This window comes from Lipotes vexillifer, unplaced genomic scaffold, assembly GCF_000442215.2.
Source record: "Lipotes vexillifer unplaced genomic scaffold, Lipotes_vexillifer_v1.1 scaffold1261, whole genome shotgun sequence".
Taxonomy (NCBI): domain Eukaryota; kingdom Metazoa; phylum Chordata; class Mammalia; order Artiodactyla; family Lipotidae; genus Lipotes; species Lipotes vexillifer.
Genome location: NW_006796548.1, coordinates 107,635 through 122,123, shown reverse-complemented (window position 1 = coordinate 122,123; position 14,489 = coordinate 107,635). Strand labels below are relative to the sequence as shown.

Genomic DNA, 14,489 nt, shown 5'->3' with positions numbered 1-14,489 from the left:
TCTTTCCCTGACTGGGGACAGGGAGAAAGCCCTTGAATCCAGAAGAGGGGGTGCTAATTAGTGCCCCCAGAGGGGTCTCTCGTGTCATTGGGTGGTGGGAGAGGTCAGGCCAGGAAGTCAAGGGGAGCCAATGAGGACAGCTTGGCTCAAGTCCAGGCCATCAAGGCTAAGTGATCTTAATGACTCCAATCAAAATGCCTTTGCCACCATTGGGACAGACCTCAGGTCTCTGACCCAGGGGTCAGCACCTCCTGCCTGGTGCCCCATCAGAAATAAGTCGTCTCTGGGCCCCAGGCCCTCCACCCCAGCCCACCCTTGGCCCCCTTCCCCTTGGCAGCTGGATAGTCCTCAGGGTCCCAGGACCAAAGAGAGGTTAGAATAGGCCCCAGCCATGGGTGCCCCAGCTGCCTCCAGGGGCAGGAGATAATGACCTCTTGAGGTTTATGGGCATAGGGCTTGGCCCTGCTCAGCGCAAGGGAAGCAGCCCAGATGTCTGCAACCTCCCTGCTCCACGGAGTTTAATGTTGCCAATCTGGGTCCGTCTACTTGGCCCCTCACCTCCTGCTACTTTCTCTCCTTTACTCCTGACCTCCCAGCCACAGTGGCTTTCCTTCCAGCCCTTGATAAGTCAAGTTCATTCTCACATCAGAGCCTTTGCACTTGCTCTTCTCTCTGCCTGGAATGTTCATTCCCCAGACCCAGGCATGTCTGCCTCTTATCATCAGGCGGCCCTCAGCTCAAACACCACCTCCTCACTCAGGAACGCTAGAAGTGTCCTCCCCAGCTGGATGCACTGCCAGCCCCTCTCTATCCCATGACCTTCTTTAATTTTCAGACTGCCTGGCTCAGAATCCTACCCCTATTATCTACTAGCTGGTGCAAGTTACTGAACCTCTCTATGCCTCTATTTCCTCACCTGTAAAATGGGGATAATAGTAACACATGTCATTATGTTGTTGGAAGGAGTAAGTGAGATGACACAGGCACATAGTAAGGCTCCATAAAGGGTAGCCATTGTGACCATCACTGTCTGCCCATCCCAGCTCCCCTTGAGAGAAGAAACTGTCTGCTTGCTCATAGCTGCAACCCCAGGGCCTAGAACAGTGCTTGGTACATAAAAGCCACTCCAGAAATATGTATTGATCTGTTTGTTTTTCTCCTAATATTTTGCCCTTTTCCTACTCTCCTGCTTCCCATGCAAGAGAAACTGTTAAGCAGACTAAAGGATTCCCCAGGCTGGAACAGGAGAAAAGATGGAGACAGTGGTGAGGGCAGAGACATCACAGGCCCTGAGAGGGCCCTGCACGTTGCAGCCAGACCCCAAATGGGGACCTACCAGAATGACCCCCAAACCAGAGTGTGACCTCCCAGCTTATAGGGGCTTATAGGAGGCCCCATGGCATTGAATATATATTCAGGTGTTTTAATTTGACATATTTAGTGAGAAAATCCTCAGTGCCAGATCCTGTACTGGCCACTGGCCACACAATAGCATACAAGACAGACACAACCCTTGCCCTTGAGGAAAAATTCACAGCCTAGTCAAGGGCACTGATTAGTCAACAAACATTCACACTCTCGTCTGAACAAGTACATTTGGATTATGGACAAGTCATAGCCATAGCAATGCTGGAAAATGAAATATCAGAAGGGAGGTGACATGTGAGTAGGGTTTCGAAAGGTGAGGATGAGTAAAACAGGTACTGAATTCTTCTAAAATTAAACAATTTTTCCTGTCACATTGGCTACACAAAGATAGCGATCTTAGTGAAAGTTCCGCTTTTCCCTGGCAAAGAGGGACAAGCAAGTTGTGACGGAGACTGAAAAATCTAACAAACAAAAAGGGCTTCTCCTCTGGGTGCCTGGGTTGAAAACAGGCATCTACAGACTGTGATAAGTGGGGTGAGTCTCAGACACAGAGTGGGGGGCAGAGAGGGGCTGAGGTCACGGGACAAGGATGTCTGTTGAGCACTTAATAATAAAAAAACAAATCTCATGTTTTGATATGAAGGAATCAAAATGGCCCTGCCAAACTGGCTGCGTTGATGTGTCCTTGAATTTGACAGAGTCATTGTTTCAAGTTTCTTCCTCTGCTCGAAGGCACAAACCGGGTCAAACTTTCCCAAAGCAAACAGCTTCACCACAGACTCTCCAGTCATGGGGCCTCTTCTGCTGACAATGTCCCATAGGGTGCGTTTGGATGGAGACAAATCCAGCAGTGCGCCAGAGCTGGCTCACACCAGCTTTCAGGAGCCAGTTGCTAAAAGTTTGGGGAATTTTGCAATTTCAGGTTGTTGAACAGTCATTATTAAAAATTAAATTGTATAAATTTACAATTAAGAGGTATTAAATCATGGATAAACAACAAGGTCCTACTGGATAGCATAGGGAACTATATTCAATATCCTGGTATAAATCATAATGGAAAAGGATATGAAAAAAATGTATATATATGTATAACTGAATCACTTTGCTGTACAGCAGAAATTAACACAACTTTGTAAATCAACTACGCTTCAATTAAAAAAGGAAATATTAAAATAAAGATAATACTCAAAACTCACGACTTCTACATTTTATTATTCTCTATTCTCTTGATGTTATCTGCATCTATTGTAACTGAATAGGAGAACTTTGGCATAATGAATGATGCGCTTCCACACACCTCTTGCCAACTCTGCTTTGTGATATCACGTTGGTAACTTGAAGTCGGCCAAGGTGGGAATTTGGCAAAAGTCACAAATCGGGCCTTGATTTGCTGTTTTGTTGACTTTCTAGGTTAAAGAAAGTGATGGATGAAATATTAACAGTGCAAACTAAAGTGCTGAAGCTGAAGGAGGTTTCCGTTTAATGAATATATTTATAGGAGAGTGAGTAGTGGAACAGTAGATCACATATCAGATTTAATGACAATAAATTTATGGGGAAAAGGGTTAGTACAGCAGACTGGAATGCAACTCCATTTCAAATTTGGATTGAATTGCAGCCGTAGGTTGACTAGACATGCAAGAGTTCAGCAAATATTAACAAAAGCCTTCTGGAGAATCAATTGACTATATGGAATCTACAATCAAGAGTTCCTACATTGTGCAGTTATTTGTAAATTGTGTTCTACACATCCACTTTATCAGTAAAATTTATAATAAACATATATGTACATATGTATATAATGTATACATTTGGATTTCTGAGGAACCAGTTGTCAAATATTTGCTGGCACACCATTGGACAGCCCAAGTTTGATAAAGTCCTTTGCAAAGCACATTTCTGAAACCAGGCAAAGGGCTCGTGTGCCAGCAGTGCAGAAAGATAAACTCCGACAGCGGGAGCTGGCAGCAAAGTAAGGGTTTATTGCAGGATGTCAAGCAAGGGAGTGGGAGATAAACCTCAGATCCACCCCAACTTGGTCTCTGAGTTACAGGGTTTTATTTAAAGGGGAAGAACAAAGAGGCTGGGATTAATCATCGCCTAGTGACGGTGCTGTGACATCTCTTAATTAATTATAGTTTCAGAAGTCAGGATGTCTCTGAGTTACGATTATCTGGCCAGGTAGTCCATGGCTGGGGTGGGCGTGGGGTGCGGGTCTGTTAGCTCATCTGGCTAACAACCAGATGTTTCAGGAGAAACCAGGTGTTTCTGGAGAAACAACCTGGATTTGTACATTGATGATGATATCTTACAGTAGCAATTTTAGTACATTAATGATGTTATTGACAACAGCAATTTTAGTCATCTGACTCTGGTTGATGAGTGTTCAGTTAGCACAGGATTGAGGTCAGAGGGGACAAGAAAGGGAATAAAATTTCAGATAGAGAGATTAATCATAAACTTGGTAAGGGAACTCAGTTTCATTTCGTCTTGGGGAAGCCCTCTCCACTGTGGGAAGCATTTTCCAAACAAAGAGACAGATGACCTCGTGCTTCCATTGGGGACACTCCCAGGACACAGATAGCTCTGTGGCTTTGGGATCTGTCATTTTCAACAACGACAATAAAACCAACACATTCAGGGCCTTTGTGGTACTTTTCTTTGCCATTTTCCATTTTAAACTTAAATAAGGTTATTGGACTGCAAGAAACAGCAATATTGCAGGCTAACTGACATGACAGCAGGAGTTATCCTAGGGATGCATGCTGGGGAGGAAGAGCAATTGTGGCCATCAGCGGGAGGGCCAGCTCCCCTCTCCCCCGACATATCCCTTCCCCTGTACACAGCTTCCTTCTTCTTTTCTTTTGTGCAAACAGCAGTGAAGGTGAAGGCAGCTGGTTTACAGTCAACAAGTTTACCTGCTCTTAGGTCAGAGACCAGCCGGAGTGGGTTGACAGGCATACCCACCAACCCCAGACAAAAGATCTGATTGGCCGGCTTGGAGCAGGTAGACATTCCTGGACCAATCAGTCATGGCCAGGGTTGTGGGGGAGCGGGACCAAGGATTCAGACGGGCCTCAAGAATCACATCGAGTGGGGAGGAGCAACTCTGAGAGAAGGAGGGTGGGCATGCGCTGGGCAGACTCTCCCGAAGGTCTAAGATTTTTTTTTTAACATTTTTAAAATTTTATTTATTTATTTATTTATGGCTGCATTGGGTCTTCATTGCTGTGCGCGGGCTTCTCATTGCAGAGTCTTCTCTTGTTGTGGAGCACAGGCTCTAGGTGCGTGGGCTTCAGTAGTTGTGGCACGCAGGCTCCTAGTTGTGGCATGCGGGCTTCAGTAGTTGTGGCTTGCGGGCTCTAGAGAGCAGGCTCAGTAGTTGTGGCTCACGGGCTTGGTTGCTCCGTGGCATGTGGGATCTTCCCGGACCAGGGATCAAACCCATGTCCCCTGCATTGGCAGGCAGATTCTTAACCACTGCGCCACCAGGGAAGTCTGGTCTATGATATTAAAGGAGGCCAGTTGGATGAACAGGACTTGCTGGCAGGGCAGGTTTCCCTTCATTCCAGTTCGTGAGAAAGTCTTCTAGATAACTGACCACCATGTGAACTGTCCATGATCCAACCATGTACACAGTTGTCAGTGAAAATGCCTTCATTACATATATGACATTTTTGTTTCTGAAAAGATAAAAAAATGAATATGTCTCTAGCTCATATATCTTCTAAATGTTAAGACTGTAATAAAGACAATCTTCTGTGTTTCTGCAGTCTGGTGACCATCCTGGGGCTCCCGGGGTTGTCCATGGATCCCAGTCAAGGTGAAGCTGCATCATATTCATCTTTTTTCTTCATTTCACAAGAGGCCCTGCGAGATCTGGGTCCACAGTGCCTGATACATTCCTGGTCCAGCACCATGGCAACAACCAACAGAGAAAGCTCTCTGGAGCAGACAGCCTGGGTTCAAATCCCTGTTCCCTCACTAGCTGTGTGATCTGACAGGTGACTCAACTTTTCTGTGCCTCAGGTTCCTTATCTGTAAAGTGGCGATAACTTACAATACCTCTCATAAAGTTGTGAGGATTAAATGAGTTAATATTTATAAAGTGTTAGAAGTGCCTAGCACATGGTAAATGTTCAACAAGTGTTAGGTATATTATTATTGGCATTTCACTGTCAGTTGCGCCCCTGCAGGCTGGCACACATAATGGGTGGAGGAGTTGGCATCGCCCTCTCCTCTATCATTCACCCCCAAGCCAGCAGGCATGTGGTGGTGTGTGTAAGGGGACAGTTTTGTTGAGTAAGAGGGAGACATCTCGCACCACAGATGAGGGGCAGCTGCACCTGCCCAGCTGAGAGGGGCTCTGGCTCGGTGTGAGGCTCCAGGAACCCAGGGGCTGGTATAGTTAGTTGTGTGTTTCTGGAGGGAAGGGAGCGTGTGCCTCAGTGGTGGTGGGTCTAAGGGTGCGGTCAGCTTCCCTGCACTCACAAGGGCCTCACTCTTGGTTTAATGCTTGCTGTCATCACCTTGAAATTCTTAATAATTTTTAAACAAGGGGCCCACTTTGCACTGGGCCCCACCAATTATGTCAACAGTCAAGGGGCGGGGATATGTGAGTAGGTGTCTGGGTGTGTATGTGAGGTCACATGCGGTTGTGTTACTGACCCAGGTTCCTGGACTGTTTCATCAATAGAAATTGATAAGAGCCCAGAGATAAGAGAAATTAAGGCAAGGCTTTATTGGGACTCATGCTGCAGCAAGAGGGAGCAAAGGGAGATCCCTGGTGGTGTAGTGGTTAAGGATCCACCTGCCAACGCAGGGGACACGGATTTGAGCCCTGGTCCGGGAAGATCCCACATGCCATGGAGCAACTAAGCCCGTGAGCCACAACTACTGAATCCCACGCGCCTAGAGCCCGCGCTCCGCAACAAGAGAAGCCACCGCAATGAGAAGCCCGCGCACCGCAACAAACACCCAATACAGCGAAAAATAATTAATTAATTAAAAAAGAAAAAAAAAAGAGGGAGAGAAAACAAGTAACAGGTTCCCTTGCTCGCTCCCTGGGGGCGGGGGGTGTGGGGTTGGGGGGGAAAGAGCTAGTCCTTTAAGCGGGGTGAGGGTAGGGGGCGGTTCATGGGTCAGACCAGAGTGGGGCTTGGGTGGTCTCCCCACCCCCTTGGTGGTGCTGTGTACAGGGATCATGCACAGCGCCCTGCTTTTGCTCCTGACACCTCAGAAGTAGCCATTGAGTTTTTGGGCTTTTTGTATCTTGCTGTTCATAATTTGCCCCAACTGCAAGCATGTACACTGTTATTTGTTTCTTTGTATTTTGTTGCTCCAGGAGACGTTTGTACAAGTGCAAGCGCTGCAGCAAAGGGTCCCAGGTCCTAGGTCCCAGCCTGTGCATGCCTGGGATGTCTCTTCCTCTGGACTTGGGGACTAGAATGCTGGTCTTTGCAGGAATTCCAGAAATTACAAGGCAGTACCCCACCCCACCCCAGACACGGGGAATAGCCTCTGTCTTCAGTTCCTCCCTGCACCCTCCAGCCCAGCCTCACCTCACCCCCCGATCAGGACCCCTCTGTCTCTGCAAAATCCCAATGCCCCACTGCACCCTTCTCCCTGCAGGAAAACAGGAAGGGCAATGGAAACCTCCCAGATCACCAGCCCCAAGGAGAGAAGAGAAGAAGCCATGCTAGCTGGGCTTAACACTGGGCACCACAATGTCCACACGTGTCACCTCTGTCCTCCCTGCCCCCCAGGGATCAGGGAGGAGTCAGTCTCCCCCCCTTCCTGGATTGCTCCTGTACCTCACAATCAGGGCTTCTTGTGAGGAGAAGAAACGGGCAGTTAGGAGTCCTGGTTCTGGGCCTGGCTCTGCCCCCAACCCATTCTGGGACCTTGGGCAACTGGCTGCCCTTCTGTTGGATGTTATGACCCCTAAGTTCCTTTCGGCACTTGCATCCTACCTGACTCTCAGGTTCCCACGGCTGATGACAGCCACTCCCAGCTCTGCAAAATGGAACCCTGGCCCTGGGCCTGCTCCAGACCCCTGTCCCAGTCTGACTCCAGAAAGTCACTGAATCCTGGATCTGGGAGCACCTGGTCCCCTTAGACAGATGGGGAAAGCGTGGCCCTGAGAGGGGACAACACACACCAACTTAGTGGCAGAGCCCAGGCTCAAAGTCAGTCTTCCTGCCAGCCCACCTCACCCACTCCATGCCTCTGATGCCACGCCCACCATCACTGCCTCTGAATTCCAAGCAGGATTCCATCTCTCTTGGGAAACAGCATGACAGCACAATCTCCAACCCCACCCTCATCTTTCCTCCAGTCACAAGTGACAAAGGGTTTGAAGATATCACTGCATTCATCCCTCATTGTACAGACAGGGAAACTGGGACCCAGAGAGGGGCAGTGGCTGCTCCAGACCACTTAACCTGCTGGCACCAGGAGCCTCCTGACACCAAATCTTGCGGTTCCCCTTCATTTCCCCTCTCCTCATCCTCCTACTCAGGACTCCAAACGCTGTTAAGCACCCAGAGGCCCTGGAATCTGAGGGCTGTCTCTGGGGTCCCTCCCTCCAGCCCAGGGACCCCAGAGGGAACTACTGTGGGTGGGCAGGGCCAGTTCCCAGTGATAGAAGGGCAACCCGGGGAAGGGCTCTGCCTGCTATTCGCCAAAGCTGCTTAGATACCCATCTGCCCACCACCATCCCCGCCCCCACCCCCAGGCTGCAGAAAGAACAGGCCCAGAGATCCAAGTGTCCATCCTGGCACTCTTTACACTGGCCTTGCTGGCTCCCTGGAGCACACAAGTAGATTCCAGGCCCCTTCCTGGCTTCAGCAGTGTAGCTCCCTTTTGCTTGTTTCATCTCCTGGACTTCCACCTAAGAATTCGTGTGAAGACGGGATTCTCTGGTGTACAATGGCTCTCAAACCACAGTGCCCCCTCGTGCTATTCAGATGGGGAGACTGGTCCAGAGGGCATGTGGTTTGTCCCGTGTCACAGAGCAAGGCAACAAGGGCTCCTTGCCTGGGACCCAGTCTCCTGCCTCCCAGGGCATCTCTTTCCTCCCAGGGCTGCCTTTCAGATCTTCCCCGAATCGGAGTCTGGATGGAGGGAAGGGGGCTTCCCGAAGGCTTTGGGTGGGGTGTGAGTCAACCAACGAACTCTGATAGCTGACCTGTTTTTGGTGGGGGCCTATGCAGTGTCCTGGAAGGGGACAGAAGGATGAATGAGGCACAGTGCTTGCCCTCAGCAAGCTCCACATCTGAGCCTGAATATGGGGAGAACGGGTCCCTCCAAAGCTAACCCTAAACACCTCTCCACTCACCCTAAGCTTCTCGTCCCTGCCCACGAGCCCTCAATCTTACCACTCTGCCTTTTTCCTGCAGTTGCTATATCTTCTCCCCACTCCTTCCTCCCACTGCAATCGTTCTAGGCTCTCCTCCTCTCCCTCCCACATCAGCACTTATCTCACCCTGTTTCACAGCCAGTAGCCTGGGAAAGGGAGCACAGGCCAAAGGAGGGAGAAGGTCGGTGGCACAGCAGGATGGAACTGCAATGCTCCTCCTTCCCAGGAGGGGGCGCACTGTCGTCCGTAGCAACCCATCCCTCCAGGTGCTCAGCCTTGCAGGTGCAACCAATTCCAGCGCCAGGACTGACTTCTAATCTTCACAGTCACACGGCAGGAAGGCAGGAATAAGTGATCCCCAGCTTCCAAATGGGAAGACCCAGGTCAGGAGAGGGGCAATAATGGCTGGAGGCCTGGGGTCACACAGCAGCTATGAGTCTGAGCCCTTGAGCCCTGCTTCAAGGGCCCCTGACTCAAAACTAACCACCTCCTGGTCCTGGGAGATCTGCTCTCCTGAGAGTGGAAGGGGCTCCGGGCTGGGCTGCCTCCGGAGCTCCTGGGTCCAGGGGTATTTTTCCTTGGGCCATGTATTCTCAAATTCCCTCCAAAATTGACCTTTCTTTTCCCAGGACCCCCATGCCCTGCTCCCAGCATTCTCTGCCTCAGCTAAACCATGGGGTTTAAGGGAAGGGGCTAAATAATCCTGGGTGCCCTAGACATACATAAGCCCCCATGGGTGCCTCAGTTCTGCCAGGGGACTCAGGCAGCACGTGTCCCCAAAACAACCCCTACTCTCAGAAGCCAAAGACAGCTCTGGGCCTCGCTATGTACCAGGCTCCACTCTAAGACGTGGTGTGTTAGCTCACTGTACCCTCATGCGAGGTGAATGAGGCACAGAGAGAGCAAGTAACCTGCCCACATGGCTGGTAAGTGGTAAGGCAGGACTTGAACTCAGGAAGTCTGATTTCAGAGAGAGACTTTAACCACTGTGTCAGAGACCTCTGGTCCCCTGATATCCATTCTCTCCTTTTTCTAGACCAACAGGCAGTCCAGAATAATGACCATGTTTCCCAGACTCGCTTGCATGTGAATGTGTGGCTAATTTCTGGCCGAGAGAGGAGACGTGTGTACCTGCCAGGTCACGCCTTTCATTAGGAGAGGTGTGTCCCCTCCCCTTTTCCCCTTCCTGCTGGCTGCAGGCATGGGTGAGCAGACTGGGACAGCTGCCACAGCCTCCTAACCAGTCTCTGGTCCAGTCTCCATGAGAGCCAGAAAACTCTTCCCTTAATACAAGTCACATCATGGTGCTGCCCTGCCCCCAACCTTCCGTGGCTCCCCATTCCTTCAGAGGAAAGGCCACCTCCTCTGTGATGGACAAAGCCTTTTCGTGTCTGGCCCTAAACTATCCTCCCAATCTCACCACTTGCCACTTCTATCCTCTGCCCTCCTCCCAGATCAACCAGCAGGAAAATCTCATCTTTGCTTAACTATCCCCTCTTCCTCTGCCTTCCCAATTCCTCTCCACACACACAGCAGACTCTGATGTATTCTTCAAGACTCTGCCCAAAGGGTATCTTCTATGTGAAGCCTTCCCTGACCCTCCTGGCAGAATGAGTAGCTCCCTCCTCTGGTCTCCCACGGTCTGCGTACAGGCCCCTGGGATAGTGATAGCTGTTCTGTATTGTCATCATCTGTAGATGCATCCACTTCTCCCATCTCTCAAAAGACTGAGAGTCAAATGTGAGATATCTGTTGGTTGTCAGTACCCTGCACAAGGCCAGGCACCAAGTCAGTGGCGGTGAGTGAGAGAGAGAAAAGGACAGTGTGTGTGTGTGTGTGTGTGTGTGTGTGTGTGTGTGTGTGTGCGCGCGCGCGCACGCGTGTGCGCATGTGTGTGGGGGGTCTACGTGGGTGACCTGAGCTGGCTGAAGGCCCAGGCAAAGGAGACAAGGAGGACATCTAGAAATAGCCTTATCTCAGTGCCCAGAGCAGGCCTGGTGCCCAGATAAACTGACCCCGAGTGAGGAGATGGGAGCCCAGGGTGGGTGGGTAGGAACGAAGAGGTGTGGCTCCAGCAGGCTGTGGCCCTGCTACCCTCTGGGCCCTGAACGCCTGTTGTCGGGTGTCCTGGCACTCAGATTTCAGTGACCCCCAGTGACCAGTGGGTATTTCAGGCTGGTGCTAAGCATCACCTGCTCCCTTGGCCCCATAATTGTAGGGCAAAGGGGAGCCTGCCAATCTACCCACTAAGGAGGGGCAGGGTTGGGGCAGAGATGCTGGAAAAATTTGTCCTCTCCTCGCTCTCGCCCCACCTCACCCTCTTCCCCACTTGGAAGTTCCCTTCCAGAACCACCGACTGCCAAAGCTTGAAGGATTAAAGAGCTCATCTGGCCCAACCCCCAACATGGAGTTGGGGACACTGAAGGGAAGAGACTGGCCCAAGGTCGCAGAACAAGACAGGGCGAAGACGGTCACGGGGAAAGGCAATGTAGAATAGTGGTTAAGCCATACAAACTCTAGAGCCAGTCTGCCTGGGTCCGAGTCTTCACTCTCACGTGTAAACGGGTGACGGGGACAGTAGTACCTACATCACTGGGTTATTGTTAGGATTATAAGAGTTGAAAGACAGAAAACTGTTAAGTCCAGCACTTGGCACTTGGTAAGGGCTGCATCGATCTTAGCAGTCATTTTCTGCACCACACTTTATAGCATACAAAGCTTCTCAACACCCACAATCTTGTTGTTTGTCCCTTCCAACAACCCCGGAACAGAGATTGACTGGCCAAGTTCACACAGCTGGTATCATATCTCTCAACTGCCTGCCAGGGGTCTTTCCATATCAAGCCCCCTGCCCCCGACAGCTCATACACTGGTTCATCACATGGAGAAGGTGACATGGAGAGCCAGCCCTTGGTTCCTGATGCCACCCTGGGCTCGTCTTACCCCTGCACTGGACGACCCCATTGCGGGGAAGACAACCTTGCTCATCCGACATCCCTGCTGATTCTGTCTGATCCCAGTCTTCAAATTCTCAGTCTTGCCACCACTGAAGCCTAGAAGGGGAAATCTCTCACCATGGACTCCAGTCCCGGCTGTCCCCCAGCCAACCCAGTCCTTCCTGCAAATGACTCTTTCCTTTTCCTATCCAGGGTCTCTGTTTACTACAGAGCCTGGGGATGCTACCCGCCACTGACACCCAGCCAACCCCAAGATCCCAGGCCCCTAAAAAAGCCCAAGCCAGGCTGACAGCCTTGGCTCTGTGTCTGCTTCCTGGAACACGCCTGGCCCCAGACGCTTCAGGCCAACACCAGCTCCCTGCCAGGCCCCCTGCCATGGTTTGCCAGCTCTCCTCACCTAAGGATACACAAGCGGTCACGTGTCCACACCAACAAGGTTCATCGAGCCTCCTGGAGCTACCTGAAACTTTCCAGAATCTTAGGCAAGCTAGTCCTGAATGAAGTGTACTCGAGGGAGTGACCATTGAACCATCTGTTTGGTGCCAAATCACATGGCACCTGAACATGACCCAGAACTCAGGGTGGTATGAGGTGCTGTTTTGTAAGCACAGGTTTACCTTTCTAATTATACCTTACTTAATTCCAATATCATCTGTAATTTTTCAGAGGCAAATTTTTCATTTGATAGAGTAGTAGTTTGGGGAAGGAGCCAGCGGCAGCCCCAAGTCTGGGATCTGGTCTGATTATTTCCTGGGAACCGCCCTGTCCCCAGAGAGACTCAGGCTACACCTACGTGCCCAGAGGGCGATTCTCCCCTGAGAGTACTTGGGTCCCCACTCTACACCGGAAATGGCCCTCAGGGATAGAATGAGAAAGAGGACAGGAGATGGGATACTTTGGCAGGAAGAAAGTTGAGAGCAGTAGACAAGGGCAGGGATGGGGGAGGGTACTTTTCAAACAGAGAGAACACTGATGAGGACAAGTGGCTTTCTTTGCTGAAAGAGACTATTTGTCGCCTCTACAAATCCATGCCCAGCCCTGCACCAGGCCCTGTGGGCACAGCGGGGAGCCCTCACAGGGTTTCTGGTGTAATAGGAAGACAGACTCTGAAACTAATGGACCCCATGAAAGCAGGACAAGTGCTATGACAGGGAGATTCAGGGCTTTCTGTTGGAAGGGAGAGCTAAGCTTGAAAGCTGAAAAGTGAACAGGAGTTAATTAAAAGAGTAGGTTCTAGGCAGACAGCAAGCGAGAAACACGGCACCCCTTCAAGGCACAAAAAGGTCAGAGTGGCTGCAGCGTAGAGAGCTTGGAGAGGCAGGTGGGAGCCAGAGCACGGGGGCCGTGAGGCTGTGGTGAAAGGGGTGTGGGTCTTGCACTGAGGGTCAGGGGCAGCCAGGGAAGCAGGCTGAGAAGAGAGACAATTAACCTTTGTGCTGCATTCCCAAACTTACCCTGCTTCTTTATCTTCCCAGAGTCCTTGGGAGGTCGGCTGGGTGGGGACAGTGTTGTGTTTTTCTCAGATGGAGAAATGGAGACCCAGAGAGATCATGATTTGCCTGAGGTCACACAGCTAGGAGGTAAGTAACAGGGGCAGGACTGGAACCCAAGTGAGTCTCACTCCAGAGCCCCTAAAGCTGGGGAGGTAGATAGATTCACTCACTCACTCACTCATTCATTTGTACATTCAATATGCTCATTCACTCCTTCAATATTCAGTAGTCATTCATTCATGCCTACTATCTGCCAGGCACCCTTCCTGGAGCAGGATTTCAGCAATAAATTGTTCTAACGAAACAGATGAGCAAGGCTAAAGAGTTTGGGCTTGATTCCATCAGCCACAGGGTGCACGGCCGGTTTCTGGGAAGGAGGGGTGACTGCCCTTCACTAGGAGCTGCCCTCACCCACCCCACCCCACACGCCTCCCCGTAAGGAGAGCCACTGTTCTCCTTCCAGGGAGCATTCTGCCACAGGCAGTCGTTTCGCAGAAGCAAACCGGTGTTGAGTAAGCCTCTATCTTTTGCCATCATTTGTCCTCTCAGACCCACAGTATCTAGAACTCTGGGGGAATGAGGAAGTGACAGAAAGAACACGCCATTCCACCCACTGTGGCTGCAATCCCCGCACACTGTGAGCTCAGGGGGCGCAGGGCTGTGTCTCTCCTGTTCTCTCAGTGGGTCCCCACTGAGCCCAGCACAGTGCTGGGCATAGGAATGCTCAATTTATTTGAAGAGAAAGGGAGAGATGAGGAAACTTCTCTGCAGCATCTGAAGGCACTCAGTGACGTCAGTGAGGAGGAGATATATTTGGATCCTCTTCTGTTGGTTCAGGGTCTCAAAGGGCCTTGGCTCATTCTTGGGCACTGCTGGGTCAACTGCCCCGGGGAGGGGACCCAGAAGGGAGAAGGGGGTCACCATTCATTGAGTGTTAGTGTGTGTTAGGCTTTCCATATGCTATATCTCTATGCTATATCTCCATATGCTATATCTTGACAATTCGGAAAAATAGATAGCCTACCGCCATTGGGGAGGAAAGGAGACTCAGAAGGGGGAAGGCACTTGCTCTGGGTCTCTAGCTAGTAAGTGGCAGGCTTGGGATTGATGATTGATTGATTGATTGATTTTTGGCTGCGTCGGGTCTCAGTTGCGGCACACGGGATCTTCGTTGAGGCACGAGGGCTCTTCGCCGTGGCACGCGGACTTCTCTCTAGTTGTGGCGCATGAGCTCCAGAGCGTGCGGGCTCTGTAGTTGCAGCATGCAGGCTCTCTAGTTGCTGGGCATGGGCTTAGTTGCCCCACCGCATG

At 50.8% G+C, this 14,489-nt stretch overlaps 1 protein-coding gene across 1 annotated transcript in view; it reads right to left on the bottom strand.

Annotated features, from left to right (window-relative positions):
* SERINC2 (serine incorporator 2) overlaps positions 1-12,158 on the bottom strand; it is a 44,603-nt gene extending 32,445 nt beyond the window's left edge. The window contains exon 1 of the mRNA XM_007468647.1: positions 12,083-12,158. The gene's annotated coding sequence lies outside the window, so the exon portion shown is untranslated. The remainder of the gene's footprint in view (positions 1-12,082) is intronic.
* Positions 12,159-14,489: the final 2,331 nt, after the last annotated feature.